Source organism: Puma concolor, unplaced genomic scaffold (assembly GCF_028749965.1).
Source record: "Puma concolor isolate L17-30 unplaced genomic scaffold, mPumCon1.1.hap2 unalloc_scaffold_36, whole genome shotgun sequence".
Taxonomy (NCBI): Eukaryota; Metazoa; Chordata; class Mammalia; order Carnivora; family Felidae; genus Puma; species Puma concolor.
The window spans coordinates 373289-391493 of record NW_028240243.1 but is presented as its reverse complement, the minus strand read 5'-3'; the positions used below and the strand labels follow the sequence as shown (position 1 = coordinate 391493).

Sequence of the window (18205 nt, the reverse complement as noted above, 5' to 3'; positions counted from 1 at the left end):
TCTACTCCTAGAGACCTACTTAACTGGACAGGTGCTTCATGAGGTCTATACAAAGATGCTCATCGCAGTGCCTCAGATGGAGAAAATTTGGAGATACCACAGGCCTAATCGTGAGGGCTTGGCTGAGTAAGTCGTTTTATCCACTGATGGAATGCTAGGAAATCATTACAGACGATGATGTCATTGATATTACTGTTAAGTAGGAAAAGCAGTTTTCAAAAGAAGAATTGGCCCTGTTTTCTTTTTCCTGTGTGATGTGTGTGTACGTATTTGTGTGACAGAAAATGTGCTTATGTTGTGTGTATGGGGTTATGTTGTATGTATAGAAGAAAGACTGGAATGTTCTATACCAAAACATTAATAGTTGGAAGATGTGATTTTCGTTCATTCCACCCTCCTCCTTCCTGATTTTTTTTTTTTCCTTTTTGCAGTGGGACATGTATTTGTGTAATGGAGAAAAAATAATTTAATTTTGAAAAGAAATCCATTGAAATGACCATCTCTGGATGAATTTCTGTTGAAATGATAATCTCTTTCCAGATGGACACCTGTTGGATTCAAAGAGCTATGCCATTATTGGAGCAGATCTCCGAGATTCACCTGAACTCGAAGAGAAGCTAAAGAAATGGAACATGAATCCACAGTGAGATCTTGTTTTAACCTCTTACGCGTTTGTGATTTCATGCGAATACGAAATAAGGTCAGGTGAAAGTGCAGCATGAGACCCGTGTTCCGTTTTTAATTCTGAAATGTTTATCATTTCATGGCTATGAGGGAGGTTTTCTAAGTTTTTGAGAAGCAATGTTTCTCCTGTTTTCACATCAGAATCACGTGTATTGCTTTTATGACATACTGATGCCTAATACCATAAAGTTTGAGAGAAGATAATTCTATGTATAGAAACCTACAACTGCAGGGCGCCTGGGTGGCTCAGTTGGTTAAGCGTCCAACTCTTTGATTTCCGCTCAGGTCATGATCTCACGGTTGGGGAGATCGAGCCCCATGTCAGGCTTTGCGCTGACAGCTTGGAGATTATATTAAGTATGCGTGTGAAAGCAGTTGAACGGAAATTGGCGCATAAGCTATAATCTGTAGATTATTACAGTTGCAGTGGTAACCAGCAGCAACCCGCTGCGAACGTAGAAACACACCATTTGGGCAAATGTGCTACATAGCCAGGGAAATAACCACTTACAAATCAGGAGAGCTCTTGGGATGCCTGCGTGGCTCAGTTGGTTAAGCATCCAACTTCTGATTTCGGCTCAGGTCGTGATCTCATGGTTCATGAGATTGAGCCCCACATTGGGCTCTGTGCTGACAGAGCCTGCTTGGGATTCTTCCTCCCTCTCTCTCTGTTCCTCCCCTGCTTGCCCTCTGTCTCTCTCAAAATAAGTAAATACACTTAAAAAAAAATTAATCAGGGGAGCTCCTGATAGGCAAGTTTGCCTCACTTCTGGAGATTTACAAAATGGATAAGGAACAGCGGCTATCACAAGTATTAGAATTACATCCATAGTTCTCTGGGGTTCATTTGTGCTCTGTGTTTTCCTCCGTGGGCTGTTTTCGCTTCACTTAGACTTCTCTTCTGAAAAGTATTAATCCTGTTTTTAATATTGGCGAAGCTACCTCTTAAAACTACACTGTAAACGTGTCTAACTTTTCATTTTCAAATAATTCAAATTTGTAAAAAAAAAAGTTGCAAAAGCTGTACAGGAAATTCCCACGTAGCCTTCTCCACCTGGCTTCCCCCCATGTGGTAATACCGTATGTAATAGTCGGTGCCTTTTGCATTAAAAAGGTTTTTGGAGGGGCACGTGGGTAGCTCAGTCGGTTAAGCATCCGACTTCAGCTCAGTTCGTGGTCTCATGGTTCGTGGGTTCGAGCCTTGCATCAGGCTCTGTGCTGACAGCTTGGAGCCTGGAGGCCTGGAGCCTGCTTCAGATCCTGTGTCTCCCTCTCTCTCTGCCCCTCCCCTGCTTGTGCTCTGTCTCTCAAAAATAAATAAACATTAAAAAAAATTTTTTAAATCAATAAAAACGTTTTTGGAACTGTTTTTCTCTAATTATCAACCTATTGAGGTTTTGAAACTTTTTTTTCCACCCACTCACTTTTTCTAATCGTTCCTATTGATATAATCTGGGGTTTTAGACTTAGGTTAAAAAAAATTGCTTACTTTAAACTTCCTTTTAATGTTTTTCTTTCTGATTTTCAACTTCATCTTGGACTTCATTGTCTATCCTCTGGATTTAGTTCTCTCATTCTTTGTACCATGACCCAATTGGGTCCAGAGAGCATTTGTAGATATATACATACATATGTGTGTGTGTATTTGTATACACATACATATATATTTATTTTAGAGAGAGAGAAAGAGAGCATGTGCAAGTCAGGGAGAGGGGTAGAGAAAACGAGAGAGAGAGATAAGATCCCAAGCAGGCTGCATGCTCAACGTGGAGTGCCAACACAGGGCTCAATCCCATAACCCTCGGATCATGACCTGAGCCGAAATCAAGTCAGATGCTCAACTGACTGGGGTACCCAGGCGCACCTGGATATATATTTTTAATTTCATTTAGTGTTTATTTATTTTTGAGAGAGAGTGCGAGCACGAGCCGGGGAGGAGCAGAGAGAAAGGGAGACACGGAATCCGAAGCAGGCTCCAGGCTCTGAGCGGTGAGCAGAGCCCGATGTGGGGCTCGAACCCATGGACTGTGAGATTATGACTTGAGCTGAAGTTGGATGCTTGACCGACTGAGCCACCCAGGCACCCCTGGGTGTATATTTTTAAGTCACTTGAGTTGTACAACATTTCCTTGTCAAAAAAAGGAAAAAAAAAAAAAAAAAAAAGGAAATCCTGATAAACAGTAACAGTGGATAGTCGGGACTGTCAGGTCAAAGCCAGCAGCATTTGTGGGTAGCCTTTCTCTCTAGTGATCATGAGTCCAGGCACTGAGTCTAACTGCATGGGTTACATTCTGACACTAACGTACACGATGTTCTTTTCAGCAAATTTCTTGGGTATTTTCAGTTCAGACAATTTATTTGTTTTGAAATTCCCCGCCAATAAAAATAGGCAAAAATAATCTACGTGCTTTGTGAGAAAACTAGCAACCAGCCATGAGGAACAGCAGCGTAAAGGGGCAGAGAAGGAGGAGGATCCAGTAAAGGAGTCAGAAGGAGCAGGAATAAATCAGCAGAGCTCACATAATTTAGGGCTGCCTGTGTTCCCTTCCAACATGTAAAGCTTTTAGAGATTTCTGTAGGAGTTTATTGCTTTTCCTGTTTCGTAATTTGTTCGTTACTTCGGGTCTGGTAACTCAGACCGCATACTAATGTGTCATTTGCTGAAGACTGTTCGTGTTGTTTTTAATTCTTGATGACAAAAGTCTGTGTGAGAAGAATTAGATTCTGTTGAAGGGATAGCAGTATTTCTGCATTTTATCAGTCAGCTTTTGACGTGTACCAAAATCTCTGCAGCCTCAGCGGTCTCGAACAACTCACAATTCAGAGCAGTTCACAAGTTGCTCAGGATTGTGTGAGTTGACCATTTGGACTGGGCTTCGCTGGGTGGTTCTTCCACTGGAGCCAGCTGCAGCTGAGGTCCCCTGGGGTTCCCTCCTATGCGGATGCCTCATTCTCACGCACAGGGCCTCCCCTCCGATAGCAAGCCGGCTTGGGTTCATTGCCACACTGGTTCAGGCTGCTGAGCAAGAGGGCAAGGGCCAACGTGCAAGTGATTTTCAGCTTCCGCTTGCGTCGTGTTTGCTACTGTTGTATTGGCCACAGCAAGTTACAGGCCTAACCCAGATTCCAGGGGAAGGGAACTAGACTACCTGGGAGCAAGGGGTCTGCAGGGCCACCTCGTCACCATGTGCGGGCATGCCGGGGGAGAATTTGGAGCCAGCCAGACAAAACCTTGCTCAGTGCTCACGTTGTTACGGTCTGAAACTTTGGGTCACAACGGGGCTCTCCGCCTCTTAGCGCCCTGATAGTTGACGTGCTATCCGGGGCTTCTCCTCTTCCTGCGGTGTGCACCCCAGGGTTTTCCTGCCCTGCCAGCACTATCCGTGGCTGCCGTTAGAGTCCCGATTTGATGAATACATACTTATGTGCCTTTTTTCTTCTCTGAAGATTGCCAACACTGCTGATAACGGAACGTGTGCTGGTTTACATGACTCCGGAGCAGTCGGCCAACCTTCTCAAGTGGGCAGCTAACAGTTTTGAGACAGCTGTGTTCATAAACCATGAACAGGTAAAAGGAAGCTCCAAGACCTTTGCGTGCTGTATGCGTTCGCGTGGTGGCTAACCCTCTCTGAGCAACCTCAGTATAAATTTCCACTCACTCTTTTCCTTCCGCCTCTGGCCACACACACATCTCCTTTTTAAATCGATTCCAGCAATTCCCAGCGTTCCTGATTTCTTAACTTCCTGCAAACTCGCAGCCAGGGTTTTTGGAACTTCTCTCTTGGCCTTTACAAAAACTTTGTAAAGTTCACATTTTACCGTTGTATTAATTATAGAGTCATAGATCGCGATGGAAGGAATTTTGGCTAACATATGGGTGTCAGGGTAGCGAACCCTGATTCCTTCCGAGGCAGGCAGGTGATGCAGTGGAGGAAGTTGGCCAGGTGTAAGGCAGACAGGAGTGCTGGGGACTCTGGTGAACCACAGTTCACCCCTGCTCAGTGCCACCTCGTTCCCATGTGGACATGGGAGCCCGGAGTTGAGAACCCCCAATTTTTCAGGAGAAGCTACAGTGTAGAATTTTAATGTAAAATTCCTAATTTGTAAGATCCCCGAGTTTGGCCCGCTGGTTGCCTGTTTTTCTCTTCTGATGTGGTGGGAAGGCTTCTGTTTTAGAGCTTTGGAATTACTCAGCGTGGGTCCGAGTCCTGGCCCTGGCTCTTAGGATTGGCCGGGTGCCCTTAGGCAGAATTGTAGGGTGGTTGGGAGTCCATGCTCTGGAGGTAGATTGCCTAGCTGTGTGACCTGGACAAGTTTCATAACCTCTCCGTGCTGTCTCTTGATCAGGAAAATGAGAATACTAACAGTCCCGACGTTAATAAGGTGTAGTGAGGAGTAAGCGAGTTAATTTGTACAAGAGCGTTTTCAGGATTGCCCGGCTGCTGAGCAGGTTATTAGCTGTTATTTGGATCTTTCTGAGCCCCAGGTCCTTGTTTTTGATTTTGATTTGTTTTTAAAAAAGTTCTCTACTTATTTTGAGAGAGAGCATGAGCAGGGAAGGAGCGGGGTGGGGATGGGTGGAGAGAATCCCAAGCAGGCTCTGCGCTGGCAGCCTGGAGCTTGACACGGGGCTTGATCCCACGAACTGTGAGATCATGACTTGAGCCGAAATAAGGCTTGGATGGACGCTCAAGTAACTGAACCACCCCGGTGCCCCCGCCAGGGCTTTGTTTATAAAGGGATAACTTCTCTGGACTATTATGGGAGTTCATGAGATGATGTGTAGCGGGAGGCACGTGACTGAATGCATGGTGGCTAATTTCATTGCTTATTTCATTTTAAGTTTATTGATTTTATTTTGTTCATCTCATTTTATTTTTAAATGGTGAGAGCAGTAAAGGCTTTGCCCCGTGTCACATAATTATGGACAGATCTAAGGCTAGACCTTGGTGGACTTTCTCACCCCTTCATGCTCCAGGCCACATTCCCGTAGAGGTGGTTCTCGGTTGAGTTTTCTTCCTTCCCTCTGTGTAACTGGGGGCATTCCTCAGACTCAGTCTTCAGTCCTGGTGAGTGGACATAATGGTAGCTGGCCTCATCTGGCTTCTGTAAGTCCTGGGAATCTGTCTTTGCTTGCAGAATACCAGGACTGGGGAAAATGAATTCTGCTTGCTTTCTTTTTTTAATTTATCTTATTTTTTTAGCGTTTGTTTTTGAGAGAGAGAGAGAGAGAGAGAGAGAGGGCGCGAGCAGGGCGGGGATAGAGAGAGAGGGAGACACAGGATGTGAAACAGGCTCCAGGCTCTGAACCGTCAGCACAGAGCCCGACGCGGGGCTCACACTCACGAACTGTGAGATCGTGACCTGAGCCGAAGTCGGCCGCTTAACCGACTGAGCCACGTAGGTGCCCCTGAATTCTGCTTTGTTTTCACACATTGTGGGTGTTCACCCTGCTCTGTTCACCTTGTTTCATTCGTGCATTCTCTTATTCAACATCATATAGCAATGGTGGATGAAGTGAATCTTGACCACGGACCCAGTCACTTGGGAGCAAGCCTGGGGATGTGTCCGTTTTAACTTAATTCAGCAATTTCCTAACAAATGCAAACCATCAGCCTCCTCAGGTGTACTAATTGCTCACATGCCTTCCGTGATTTCCTAATCAGTGTTTTAAAATGACAAAAACCACATGAATGATGAAAAAAAAATTTTTTTTTAATATTTATTTATTTTTTAGAGAGAGAGCGAGCAGGGGAGGGGTAGAGAGACAGACAGAATCCCAAGCAGGTTCCATGCTGTCAGCACAGAGCCCAGTGCGGGGCTCAAACCCACAAACTGTGAGATCATGACCTGAGCCAAAAATCAAGAGTCGGTCGCTTAACCGACCGAGGCGCCCTGAGTGATGCAGATTTCAGTACTGATACAATAAGGGTAGCGAACTTGTAGAAGTTGCTTGCTATGTAGCAGGCACCTTCCATGAGTGTGACCTGTATTAACCGACTTGTCACAGTAACCGGGTGTGGCGGGTGTGGCCGGTGAGGGGACCGAAGCACAGAGGGATTGGACAGCTTGCTGCCCACGGCCGCACGGCCTCACGGCTGGTAAGTTTCAGGCCAGGATTCAGACCCAGGCAGGAAGACGACGGAGCACATGCTCACAGGCACCCAGTGTGACCATCCGTGCCACGTAAGCCTCACACGTCCACCGAGAGAGAGTGATGCTGCTTCTTGCCTGCCACCGTTGTCACAGGAGCTCTGGGAATCATTTCGTATGGGGGGGGGGGGCGGGTAAGCATCTGCATGATGAAACAAGGCGTTCCTTGAAACTGGCAAACTCTTGAGGCCCCCGTGGATGTTCTAAGAAAGGGACAGGAGCAGACAGTTGCCACCTGCCTCCTGTGGGAATTCTGCAGTCCTCAAACTGCCTGCAAGGCCTGGGGCTTCAAGGGTTCAAGGAGGTTGTGCATATTTATTACTAACGTGGGATGTGGGAGAGAGAACACTGATGTGAAACCTAGTCTAGTTAAAGGTTATCGAGCCCAAGCAACATTTCTGAAAGTCTGAAAGTGAAGCTGAAATATACGATCAAAGCCAATGAGCAAATATTACTAAGAATAAGATTGTCAGGGCTCCTGGGTGGCTCAGTTGGTTAAGTGTCCAGTTTTGGCTCAGCTCATGAATTCACGGTTCAGGAGTTCAAGCCCCATATTGGGCTGTGTGCTGGCAGCTCAGAGCCTGGAGCCTGCTTCAGATTCCGTGTCTCCCTCTCTCTCTGCCCCTCCCCTGCTCACATTCTCTCTCTCCCTCTCTCTCGCTCTCTCAAAAATAAAATAAACGTTAAAAAGAAAAATAAAAAAAAGAAGAATATGATTATCTAATAATTCTTTAAAAAAAAAACCCTCCTACTCTTAATAAAAACTTCCGGTCCTTAAAAACAACAACAACAACAAAAAAAACGTGCTCTTAGAATCTTCTACCTGCAGGTGGCTGTCATAATTTAGAAGGATGTTCTGACATGGGCTGGCATGGCATCATTTTTCTAAGCTATGCCAGCTCCTCTCTGTGGGAAGAGACAGAAAGTCACCCGGGAGCAGACTGCTGGTCTTCAGGGGCTCAGGTGAAAAGACCTGCCGAAGGTCATGGAATGAGAAGCAAGGACACAAGCAAGGAGGCTTAAGAGAAACCTCAGTGCAGAAGGGTTCTGTCTTTCCCGGCGTGCCGTGAGGTGGGCGGAGACGGAACGGGGTTGAGGCCGAGTGAAGGGATGTGCACAAAGGGTCCCAGGCCTTCTGGAAGAAACCCCCAGCCCCAAAGTTAGGGAAGCCTGTGAGAGACGAAGTGCAGTGGCCCCGGCCGAGGTCCCTGCAGGAAATATCCCTCCTGCAGGGCAGAAAAGTCCAGGCTGGTAACAGGCCACCTCAGGGCCTCAGGGTGGTTCTGACAGGTCTGGTCACCGTCACTGAGACTCTATGTCCGTCAGGAGCCAACTCAGCCCAGAAGTGGAGGAGGATAGCATGAGAGGCAAGAAGTGGAAACTCTAGGCTGTTGCTGGCAGGGCCTGTCCCATCAAGGACACCGTCATAGCAGCGAGCGACAGGCCCGCAGCCTGCCCGGGACCCGTGACCAGGCTGCAGTGCCGGTGGACCGGCCAGGCCAGCCAGCGCCTCCCCCACCCCACCCCGACACCTGGCACTTGAAAGCAGGACAGCCCCATCTGAACTTCACAGCATGACACCGAAGTTCCAGATCCCCTTTTTATCACCGTGCAACCCAACTGCTTTTCTTTCCTGCTCGGGACCATGCCGATCAGTCTCATCGTGTCTCAGATCATACATACAGACGTTCGTACACAGATCTGCTTCAGTTCTCGCCGATGAGGCTTTGTTTTGTTTTCCTCTTTAAGCAAAGCACTTTAAGAAGATTTTATTTTGTTACCTGTAACAGATCTTCACTGAGGACTTCTGTTTTCTCAGCTCTGTGGGAAAAAATGAAAAGCTCAGAGTCAGAAATCCAGAAATGCAAAGGAACTCGTGAAATGTAACAATTATTATCCCAGAGTTTAAAACAAAACAGCTAGGGACGGACGCCTGGGTGGCTCGGTCGGTCGAGCATTCAACTCTTGACCTCAGCTCAGGTCATGATCCAGGGTCGTGGGATCAAACCCCACGTCGGGCTCTGTGTGGAGGGTGGCGCCTGCTTGGGGTTCTCTCTGTCTCCCTCGGCCCCTGTCTCCCCCCGTTCCCCGCTTGTGTATGCATGCTCTCTCTCTCTAAAATAAAAAAATAAAAAATAAACAAAACAGGCAGAAATGAATGATAACGTGGGGAGAAATTCCACCAATGTTGACATCAGAGGGCTCCTTGAGCAAAACCAAAGAAAAAAACCAGCAAACAAAAGTCTGCAAAGAATAGCAACCCCAAACAAGAACAAAGCCTCGAGACCAGTGGCTCCCAGACCTGGGCGTGTATAGAATCACTGAGGGTGGGGAGTGTGCGGATTTAAAATGCCAGTTTCCAGGCCTCACCTCTGTTCAAAAGCAGGTCTGGAACACGATCCTGCTTCTTTAAGAGGCCCTTTCCTCCCAGAATTCCATGGCCGAGACCCACAGGCCACCCTTGGAGAGAAGACTGCTCTAGAGGCGCCTCGCTGGCTCAGTCGGTAGAATGTGCAACTCTAGATCTGGGGGTCATGAGTTTGAGCCCCACATTGGGCATGGAGCCTACTTAAAATAAATTTAAAATAAATAAATAAAGAGCGCTGTAGAGAAGCTGAACCTTCATTTCCTAAAATGATCATTTCTGGGGCGCCTGGGTGGCGCAGTCGGTTAAGCGTCCGACTTCAGCCAGGTCACGATCTCGCGGTCCGGGAGTTCGAGCCCCGCGTCAGGCTCTGGGCTGATGGCTCAGAGCCTGGAGCCTGTTTCCGATTCTGTGTCTCCCTCTCTCTCTGCCCCTCCCCCATTCATGCTCTGTCTCTCTCTGTCCCAAAAATAAATAAACGTTGAAAAAAAAAAAATTTAAAATGATCATTTCTGAGCTTGACAGCCTTACTGAAACACGTTTGTCACAAATCCAGGAACGTGATTCAATGATACACACACAAATAGTAACAACTGAGTACTTCCTTCAGGCATCTCATCTTTACTTTAAAAAGAAACAAAGTACTTTCACAGCGTTCTCCCACTCATGCTTTCCAATTATCATTAACTATGTAGACCTTTCCAGAAAGCCGACCTGGCGGCCATCAATCGGCAGAGGAACATCCTGAGTTGCTCGAGCCTCAGTTGCCAGATCACGCTACTTTCCGAGGACTCCTCTGCAGTCCAAAGGGGCAGCACTGTTGCTGTACGTAATACCCAGAATGACGGCAATCGAGGTGCCATAGTGGGACTTCTGGTTCAAACAGTGATTTAAGTCGAGTCATTTGACACCCCTGTAATCAAGTCATTTGATTACAAAGCAAATCAATGTATTTATTATCCTTTGTTTCATTTTACCAACTAGACCCTTTGCTTTCAATTTAGAGGTACTTTACCTAAAAAGGTATCTGGAGACTGAAATCTATGTGGAACATATTATACGAAAATGTTAACATACAGCTTGAAAATAAGTTGACACTATGTTTCCTGCCTTTATGGACACTCAGCCACATATTACACTGATAAAATTAATTTTAGAAAGAGATCCAATATCTCTTCTTAATCAGATTTATTTCTGGGCTTTCTAGTCTGTTCCATTTATGTATCTTTTTTATGCCAATACCATCCTATTTTGATGACTACTGCTTTGTAATATACAGCCGACCCTTGACCAACATAGGAGTTAGGGGTGTTGACCCTGTGCAGTGAAAAATTGGCACGTAACTTTTAACTCCCTGAAAATTTAACTACTAGTAGCTACTGTTGACCAGAAACATCACTGAGAACATAAATAGTTGGTTAATATGTATTATATGTTATGTGCATTGTTTAATGTATTCTTACAATAAAGAAAGTTAGAAAATGTAATTACTTTTTAACATTTTTTAATGTTTATTTACTTTTGAGAGAGAGAGAGAGAGAGAGAGAGAGAGAGAGTGTGTGTGTGTGTGCGCGTGCAGGTGAGGGACAGAGAGGCTTCAGACTCTGAGCCTGTTAGCACAGAGCCCAATGCAGGGCTCGAACTCACGAACTGCGAGACCATGACCTGAGTGGAAGTTGGACGCTTAACCGACTGAGCCAGCCAGGCACCCCTAGAAAGAAAATGCTATTAAGCAAATTGTATGGAAGAGAAAATACATCTACAGTACTGTACTGCAAAAAAAAATCTGCATATACGTGGACTCATGCAATTCAAACCCACGTTGTTCCAGGATCAAGGAGTTTGAAATCGGGAAGTGTGACGCCTCCAGCCTTGTTCTTCTAGCGCAGGATTGCTTTTGCTGTTTCAGTCGTTTGTGGTTCCATGTGGATTTTACAATTGTTTTTCTTTTTTCTGTGAAGAATGCCATTAGAATTTTGATGGGAACTGTACTGAATCTGTAGACAGCTTTGGGTAGTATGGAGGTTTTAATATTAAATCGTCTAAACCATGAATACAGGCTATCTGGTAAGATTACTTTTTGTGACGAATCAGGAGTCTGGAATGTAACATACAAATTGGGGTGGCTCCTTCACACTAAGATACCCCCATTGGTCTATGCTAGCCCCACCTTAATTTTAGGGAACCACCATGGTCCCTACCTCCCCCAATACGTGCTCCAAATGACTCGATCTTTCTCATCACTGTGTCTGGTCCAAGGCTCAGCCCTTTCTATGCTGAACTGTTTGGGAGTGTTCATCTTTACCAGAGAATCTGCCAGTAGAACTTTTACCCAGGGAAGTCTAGCAATTACTCAGAATACTGGCCACGGTGCCCATTCAAAGAGTATATTAGCCACAGAAACTTGGTTTTTACTGAGATGTGATTTTTTTTTTAAGTTTACTTATTTATTTTGAGAGAGACAGGGAGAGTGTGACTAGGGGAGGGGCAGAGAGAGAGGGAGAATCCCAAGCAGGCTCCTCGAGATCAGTGCCCAGAATCTGATGCAGGGCTCAATCTCACAATCTGAACCGCGAGATCATGACCTGAACCGAAATCAAGAGTTGGACACTCAACCGACTGAGCCACCCTGGCGCCCCTGAGATGTGATTTTTGATCAGATTTTAAAAATTCATGAATAAAGCAAAGAGGGAGAGCAATATGTTAAGCTTATCAAGGCACCTAGAGACAGCGCAAGCCAACGATTAAAAAAAAAAACACTTGCTAAATCACATTGTTTTCAATCAGACATTTTTCTCCACAGACCTAAACTTTTTGTATGCGGGTCTTTTTCTGCTTCGTCAGAGCCTTCTTTGTGTCCAATGTTCTGTGCTTGAAAACACACTTGAATGTTTCCTGTCTGTAACTGGGAAAACGATACAAAGCAGGAAAGCACTTCCGGCTCACCATTTTACTCTGGGGTTTGTTTTTTCCTATGCAAGCCACTGTGCAATCTCACTAGTCATTCAAACAAGGCTTACTTACATAGGGCAGCATTTTTAAATTTATTACTTTTTGGTAAAGCATTAACTTTTTCCCTTGTAATCCCCAAAACCTACAAGCGGCAGGGCTGTGCAGGCCTCGATGTCCTCCCCGGTTCCCTTGACTGGTTGTGGTAATGGCCGCCTTTCAGTCGTGCCTAACGGGAGTCTCACGCTTACTGGGCCAGAAGAAAACGGAAACGCCCCCAACCTGAAGCAGTTCAACTTACCCGGAAAGACACAGAGGCTTGCACTAGGGCACAGGGTCAAAGGAAAACCTCCAACTGGCGTGACAATTTCCAACTCTAATTGTGGACTGATTTCTGGAGAAGTTTCTGCCATCGGTACACTCAAATGCCCAACGCCACTAATGTGAAACACCACCCTGTTTCCCAGGATACAGACTACTGCACGTGGGCCGCGTCCACCTGCATAACGCACGTATCATGGGACCGTGGAAATAAATGCTCAAGTCCACACCTTCAGTGCATGCTGTGATCTGCCAAGCACTGTGCATGACTGACCTCTTCCCTGCGAGCCAGAGAGATCCACGGGGGCAGAGACCAAGTCTATCTCGGCCATCACTGCCCCCCCCCCTTCCCCGGAGCACCCGGCTTGCCATGGCCACCTGCCTGCCACACCGTTGTGGGTGCTTCGTAAATACACACTGAATGCATTAACGAAAAAGCAAATGGCTGTCCCAACAATAGAGAATGGTTTGAAAAAAAGGTCTTTCTAGATTTCAACAGAGGTAGCAAGAAAAAAATCCAATAGCAGTAGGCAGAAAAGCAGACGTGTGCGTAGAATTGCCTTCCACAGTAAAATCCACAGCGACTAAAATTAAAACATGATAGTGCCTTCCCAAGCTAATGTTTTTTGTTTTGTTTTTTTTTAATGAAAGAAAGAAATACAGCAAGTAAACTACCCATATTACCAGGGGTCAGCGAACTATGGCCCACAGATCCAATCTAGCTCACTGCCTATTTCTGTATGGCAAGCTAATGGTTGTTACTTTAAAATGGTTGGGGGTGGGGGAAAGAAACTCCAAAGAGGAACATACGTACGATGCGCAAGGATGCTACGAAATTCAAGTTTCGGTGTGCACAAATCAAGTGTGACTGGAGCACAGCCAGGCTGATACGTTTCTGCATCATCTATGGCTGCTTTCACACCACAACGGCAGGGTGGCGTTACTGCGACAGAGACCAGACGGCCTGTGGAGCTCAAAATATTTACTCTCTGGCTGCCTACCAACCAGGGTGCCAACCCCGGCTGCACACCAGTGATCCTCACGGGGTGTGGTGCAAACCTCACAAGGAGGCTTTCTGGAGTCACTTTGAGGACTGGTACGTGAAGCCGGTCCGGAGGCGTGTAGCCGGCCTTCTCCGAAGTCCCGCCTCATGTTTGAGAAGCTGCCGCTAAAATGAAAGGGGGCGGCTGACTCTGATGATACAGTCCAAATGTGAGGCGCAGCCCGATGCTGGGGACGTTGGTGACAGGCGGAAATCAGACGTGATGTCTCTCCTCCCCCTACCCACCTCCACCCACTCCCCACCCCAAAACCCACTGAAATATTGTAACTATTGTTCTCTTCCCAATGCTTACCGACACACCAATGTCAGGACAAGTTCTAAATAAATACCACTGCCTGGGTCAGGCGTCGGCAAACTTTCTCCGGAAAGGCCAGATCGTAAATATTTCGGGCTTGCAGGCCACACCATTGCTGCTGCAACTACTCCGCTCTGCCACTGAGACACAGAGGTTGTCACAGACAACATACAGACGAATGGACCTGGCCATGTTCCAATAACCGTGACTTCTGGCCGCTGAAATGTGAGTTCACATAACTTTCCTAGGTCACAAAATATTCTCCTGATTTTTTTCCCAAACACTTAAAACTGCATAGTTTGCTGACCTCTGATCTGTGTACCGGTTCAGTGTGGTTTCCCAAGAAGCTTTGATCTTTTCTAATCACTCCCAATTCTTCTTACTTTGAAGGGGGATGTCTGCGCGTTCCCAACTTGCTCTTCTGAAGGCAAGCGGCGCCGCTAGCTTTTCGGGATTTCACCAGCTCTGAGCCACTCTCAGCCCGAGAGCAAAAGCTCACCTTTTACCACTCAGTCCCTCTCTCCCCAGGGATGGCAAACACACGGCCCCGAGAGCCAACACGAACTTCAAACATCAGTGCCTTCCCACTGCCCCAAGATTCTGGTGTTGACGGCTTTGGTTGACCAAGCCACACGAGAGTTCATAATTCTGTTGGTTTTTCACTTCAACCATCACTTGGGTGTATCCAAAAAAAAAAAAAAAAAAAAAGTGAGACACGGAGAGAATTTTTAATAAACTGATTTGAAATGCTGGTTACCTGCAAATATTTAAGTGCATGTTTGAGAAAGAATATAAACTATGACCCATCAATTGAGGCGTCTCAATACGGTCTACAGGGCAAAGACATACACGGTCACCGACTGCAATGAAATTTATATTTGCAGGGAAATGACAGCGGCCAGATGCATTCTGCCGGGAACCAGATTTTGAGCAACGCTGTCCTCTCCTGGTACAAGCCTTTACAAAACCCACTTGAGCCTCTGTGCCCAGTCTGGACACACTCGTCTGATTTCACAGTGAGCCAGGGAACTACTGGGTGACTTTTTCCTGTTCTGTCTCATTAGATTAGCGGTCTTCTTAAATTTCTGGGCAGTGATCTGAAGTCTACCTAACTGGATTTTAAAAGTAAAGGAACCCTATGACACTTTATAAAAATGAAACAATTTGTTACACATTCCAAAAGTAGTTTTAAAAGACTTAAAAGAGGGTTTATAGACTTCTAAAGGGAAAGTATGGGAAAAGAAAAACAGAAGACCCCTGCATAACACTGAAAAGGAAAAGGGTAGTTTTCAGAGGGAAAATGATCAAAGTATTCTGGTAATAGGATGGGTGAAATATACCTAATACCTATTTGTATATACCTAACACATATACCTACGTACATAATTGCCTTCATGTTTATAGCTTTCCTAAGATTAATACCGTTTACTTTTTACCTTAAACAACGATAACAAAACCCTGATGGCTCTTAACTGAATCTCTGTATTATTATTATTATTTGAATTCCAGTCAATAAGATGAAAGGTTATATTCTCAGATAAACGGAATTGGGTTTTATTGTCTTCCTACGCACGTAAGCTTATCCCACAGCTTTTTGTTTGGTCAGCTGGCCTTTTTCCCCCTCTGGCACACGAAATGGAATCTATTTGCTGTCCCTGCTGTAACCATGTGCTCCACCAACAATTTCTGCTCGTGGCAAAGTCGGAAGGAAGCTCGCTGCCGGGGACACTGTGCAAGTCCCTGCGGTGGTCTCCCCAGGGGAGTCATTTAGATAGTAAACCTGCTTGGGCCTGAGGGCAGCTGAGTTTGAGGTTTCAAAATGTACTGAAGCAGGCAGAAATATGTGAGACCTATTTTGTAAAGGATCTCAACGCGGACAAAGCATGTGGAGCTAAATCCTATCGGGGAGGGGGGCGGTTCTGGGATGGGGGATTCAGTTTACTGCCACAGCCGGGCAAGAAGTCAGGCGGAGGCGAAAGGCCATACACAAAAAAATGTAAAGCAGAAGTGCCAAAGGCAAGGCCACACGAATTCAGGGCTCGGCTCTGACTCAGTGCCGTGGCCACCGGCAGGGAGGCACTCCGCATCTTAAGACAGGTTGTGCAAGCTCTCTTCCAAATGCTTCTCCCTAAGTCAGCACATCTGGACTTTGAAAAGCACGTTTCCATAAAAAGCGGGTTATAAATGATCATTAAGCTCTCAGTCCAGGACCCGTTGGGCTTACGGCTTATCTGAAGTGCTCATTACGCTTACGGCTTATCTAAAAGGCAGCCCTTGTAGGCGCCTATTGATTTCTCTGAGCCACTGTGAATCTAGGCAACGGTAGTAAAAAAAAAAAAAGAAAAATCCAAGAGGTAACAGCGATTCTCAACCATAGCTACACATTATAATCCTGGGGGCTTTAAAAATACTACAGGTGATTCCATTTTTTTTTTTTTTTAATATTTATTTTTGAGAGACAGAGAGACAGAACACGAGCAGGGGAGGGGCAGAGAGAGAGGGAGACACAGGATCCGAAGCAGGCTCCAGGCTCCGATCTGTCAGCACAGAGCCGGACGCGGGGCTCGATCTCACTAACGATGAGAGCGTGACCCGAGCCAAAGTTGAAGTTTAACTGACTGAGCCACCCAGCCACCCCCAGATGATTCCATTTGTATGAAATGGCCAGAAAAAGCAAATCTACAGAGGCAGGAAGCAGATTAGTGTTAACTGAGGGCAGGGGTGGAACTGAGCACTGACTCTAAAATGGCCTAAGGGATCTCATCGGGGTGAGAGAACTTTTGTAAAATCAGACTGTGGTGACGGTCACACGATGCTGTCGGTTTGCTAAGAAATCACTGAGTTTTGGGGGCGCCTGGGTGGCTCAGTCAGTTAAGCGTCTGACTGCGTTCGGCTCAGGTCATGATCTCGCAGTTCGTGAGCTCAAGCCCCACATCAGGCTCCATGCCGACAGCTCAGAGCCTGGAGCCTGCTTCGGATTCTGTGTCTTCCTCTCTCTCTGTTCCTCCCCTGCTTGCACGCTGTCTGTCTGTCTGTCTCTCTCTCTCTGTCTCAAAAATAAACATAAACATTAAAAAAGGAAAAGAAAGAAAGAAATCACCGAGTGTTGCACTTAAAATGTGCGAGTTCTACGACATCCCAAGGTGGTTTCAGAAAGATTAATACCCGGACCCCAAGCCGGAATGACCGAATGGAACCTCTGGGGGTAGGGCAGGGCATTCTGTCGTAAAGCTTCCCCGGCCATTCCAAAGTACGGCGAGGGTTGAGAACCCCCGAGGGAGGAGGGTCAGAGGACCGAAGCTGGCAGGTGGCGCGGTAATCACCAGGACGCGACAGAAAGAGGGTCCGGCAGTAAATGGCTGGGAGTAGCAAAAACAGAGGTGCTCCCAGAGAACGGGCCGCGGCCGCACCCTTGCTGGGTCAGTACTGCCTGGAACGGGGTCTGATGTGTGTGACTCACAACCGAGCTCACGCTCCTGCCTTTGCAGGCTGAGTGATAAGAACCCGAGGGCTGGCGGACTCTTAAGGTTCACCGCAGGCAAAGAAGGAGACGGAATGCGGTACGAGCCGAGTCAGGGCTCTGGGGTCAGACAGATCTGACTTGGGAGTCCCAGTGCTGCTGCTTGGTCGCTGCAAATATGAGTGCCCATGCCTTCCACAGTCAAATGGGAACGATGGTCATAATAATGCCACCACCACAGTGATCGTTTAGCGACGCCATTCATCTCCTTCGGCTCATTAATGTGGTCCCGGGTGAGGGTTCACGGAGCGTCAGCTGTCCGGAGCAGTACGACAGATGACCGCCACCTTCAGATAACTCCCAAGCTAAGTCTTATCTGTGGAAGGCTTCTGCAGTGACCAAGCGTTCTAGCTTCTCCCAGAAGTTACGGCCGAGTGCAGGCCACACAAAGATAAAACCACAACAGAAGCGGGCAGCCCGTTCAGCTACAACAAAGAGTTGGTTGTGGTCACACTGCGTGGGCTGGAGGCCCCCAAAGAGAATCACAGGCACGTAACGCACAGAAACTCAGAGACCTAGTATGTGGTGAGTTAGCAAAAACCCTTCATCGAAGGATCAATGTCTCAGTCCTCTGTGCCTGACGCCGCTGGGAATGAGGCTATACAAATGCCAGCCCTGGTGGTTCTCAGGTGTGCCTTCCCAGAGGGCCAAAGAACTCTCTGGACAGAAACCATCTTAGGATGACCTTGCTATGAGATGTGTAGATCTTCATTCATTCAGCCGGTATTCGTGGAGCCCTCTCTAAATGTCAAGCACTGGGGAGGCTAGAAGGAGAGAAATGAGCCGCAGTCCCCACCCTTGGGAGCTAAAAGGAAAGACAGAAATGTAAAGAACCAACTTTGTTCCGAGTTTCTG

General features: G+C 46.7%; 2 long non-coding RNA genes across 3 annotated transcripts in view; one reads left to right on the top strand and one right to left on the bottom strand.

The window, feature by feature from the left end:
- The first annotated feature begins 529 nt into the window (after positions 1-529).
- On the top strand, positions 530-15303 carry LOC147571256 (uncharacterized). The gene is made up of 3 exons (XR_015247575.1): positions 530-643; positions 4132-4252; positions 14715-15303. It is a non-coding gene; the product is annotated as an uncharacterized LOC147571256 (long non-coding RNA).
- LOC147571255 (uncharacterized) overlaps positions 7869-18205 on the bottom strand; it is a 26513-nt gene continuing 16176 nt past the window's right edge. For both annotated transcript variants that reach the window (XR_015247573.1, XR_015247572.1), the window contains one exon: positions 7869-8658. This is a non-coding gene — a long non-coding RNA (uncharacterized LOC147571255). The remainder of the gene's footprint in view (positions 8659-18205) is intronic.